Source organism: Chrysemys picta, chromosome 21 (assembly GCF_011386835.1).
Source record: "Chrysemys picta bellii isolate R12L10 chromosome 21, ASM1138683v2, whole genome shotgun sequence".
Classification (NCBI taxonomy): domain Eukaryota; kingdom Metazoa; phylum Chordata; order Testudines; family Emydidae; genus Chrysemys; species Chrysemys picta.
Genome location: NC_088811.1, coordinates 10965836 through 10968438, shown reverse-complemented (window position 1 = coordinate 10968438; position 2603 = coordinate 10965836).

The following is a 2603-nucleotide window of genomic DNA, read 5'->3' as shown; positions in this document are numbered from 1 at the left end:
TGACCGTGAGTAGATCTTTTCAGAAACACATTGAGTCCCAGCAAATGGGTCCGTTTTCAGAGCCATTCCTTAGCTTGCCTGAAAAATTCAGTCTTGTCTGGAGTTAGTCCCTACTGAATAGCTTAAGTATAAAAACACATTGTAACTTTACAAAAAAAACCAAACTGTTTGTAGAAAGACAGGATTTCAGACAAACTGTTCCTAAAAAATCCAAAATGAGAGTACACATACCAACATTCGCTGCCTGCATGTTTGCTCTGGACATGAATGAATGCCATTGTATCTCTGAGTGTTGATTGGCAAACAATGGAAGCCCTGTTGGGAGTCTTCTGGAGTAATTTAACCTCGTGTATTGAAAAGACAGGGAAGCACTAGGAAATGGCAGTGAGAGGCCCACTCTGACCTCTTGCTGTTGCCCAGGATGTATCAACTACAAGCTACCATTATTTCCCCAGATTTCTGGGGCAGCATGAAATAGGTTGTAAGTAGAAACAAACAGCCCCAATCATAATCCTGGTCTATGCTGTAACTAAATCAGAGGCGTCGGTTGCAATGCTGTTTTCTCGTGACCTGCTTACCACATGGTTAAAAGCTGTAGTGCAAATGGGACCTGTGTGGCCAGAATTAGGTTAAAACCCAGGACAAACTCCGAGTTTAGGTGGAGTAAAATAAAACCTCATACTGTCCAGGGTCTTAGCCTGGTTCTGGAAGACAATTTGGTCCTGTGCGCACTACAGCTTTTTACTGTGTGGCAATCAGGCTTCTGACTCTATTGGTATAGACTAAATAGGGCTTACAGCATTTGCTTTTGTAGATGGGTAGTGGTTGCTTCTCAGTCCAAATGGAAGAACTGTACTTGGTGCTTTAGATGTGTGGTCCATTCATTGTTCTTGTAACTGTAAAATATCTGTGCACACTGGTTCTGCACATTCAATAGTGGGGATCATTCAAACAGTTACAATACAGGCAGTATTACTTTCTAGTTCAGTATCTGTAAATACTTCATGCCAATTTGAGCAGGAAATCTTTTTTCACAGGTGAGTTTTGCTTGACTACTTATTGAAGGCGTATGTGCCAGGTCTTCCTCTCAGTTTAAATTTGGATGTTGACCTAATGATACCAGGAGCTGTAGATATTTCTCTAACGGCCTTTCATGCAATCTTCCTTCTCTTTTTAGGTTTCAGAGTAGCAGCCGTGTTAGTCTTCTCTTTTTAGCGCTGCTTATATCTGAACCTTTTCTCCAGCCATAAGAACATTTCTCAGATGCACATTTTACAGCTGTGTATCAGCTAGGATTTATTTTCCTTTCTACAGAAGAAAATAAGCTTGTCCAATTCCTTATCAGGTTCAGTCTGTCCTGCACCTGGATGCCAGAATCCTAAGGTTCCTTATCGCAGTACATCTGGAGAAATTGTGTTTCCACTGATACAGTTTTATTACTTCTAGCTCATACAGAGAATTAATTTCACTTTAATCCTGCACAATTTAGATTCTGACGTTTGATGAAGATTGTTCTATTTTTTTCCCTTTTGACTAGCTGTTTTAGATACAAACTATCCCTTCCCTCCCCCCTCCCCCCCTTTTTTTAAAAAAAAGCTTTAAATGTGGAGGAAGTATATGAAATATCATTGGTAAATGGAACAGCTGGCTGAGAGTAGAGCGACATACTATTATTATACAGCACCCCACAGAGAAAGCGTGACTGTGGAAATCTGATGTGTTCATGAGTCACAGACGCAGTCAGTCCCCATTTTAACAAGCTTTTGATAGAGACAGAAATCTGGTAAGAGAAGAAATCTACCCTTTATTTCTTAGAAATTCCATGGATACTGAAATTATTTTTCTGATAAAAATTAGTTCCTTTATTAAATAAATGAAAGCTATTTACAGAATGGAATGATTAAATGCAGGGATTTGTTAGCATTGTAGTAGGGTAAATTATAAAGTAAGAAAGAATAAAGATTTTCAACTGTATAGTTAAGGAGGTGAGTGTGTGTGTCCAAGAGCTTTTAGCACCAGATAATATTCTGATCTTTCTAGGAGGTGGTAGTTCATTTTTTGGTGACTCTTCAAACTGTTTGTTACTATAGAAGCAGTTTCCTCTGTGTGTTCAGAGTTGTTGCTGTGTGAGTGAAAGCAACTTTCTAAAAGCTTAACATCTTTAATTTTAGTTAGTTACTGTGGCCTCATGGGAAATCTTGACAACTTGCGAGTTTTCCTGAACATTGTTTATCTCCTTGCTCCTTACCTGAAATATTTGATTTCTATAGCAACCAGTTTTGCTGTCCAAGAGAGAGTGGTGACTTAAGATGGGCAAAGATCAGACAGAATTTAAAGAAAAATAGATCCTGTTTTCATGTAAGTGCCCCAATTATAAAAATTAAGAAAGGCAAATACTGAAAAAGATAATATTTAGAATTGTTTCTAAACTAATAATGGTTCATGAATATCGGATGCTTTCAATCCAAAGTGTGAGATTATGAAACTTTGGGACAACTTAATTTAAAGTAAAAGCAGGTATAATTCTGTTGACATCAGTAGAGTTGTGCCTGCTTCAACGAGCACTGAAATTGAACCCACAGTTTTCAGGACATCCTTCTCTG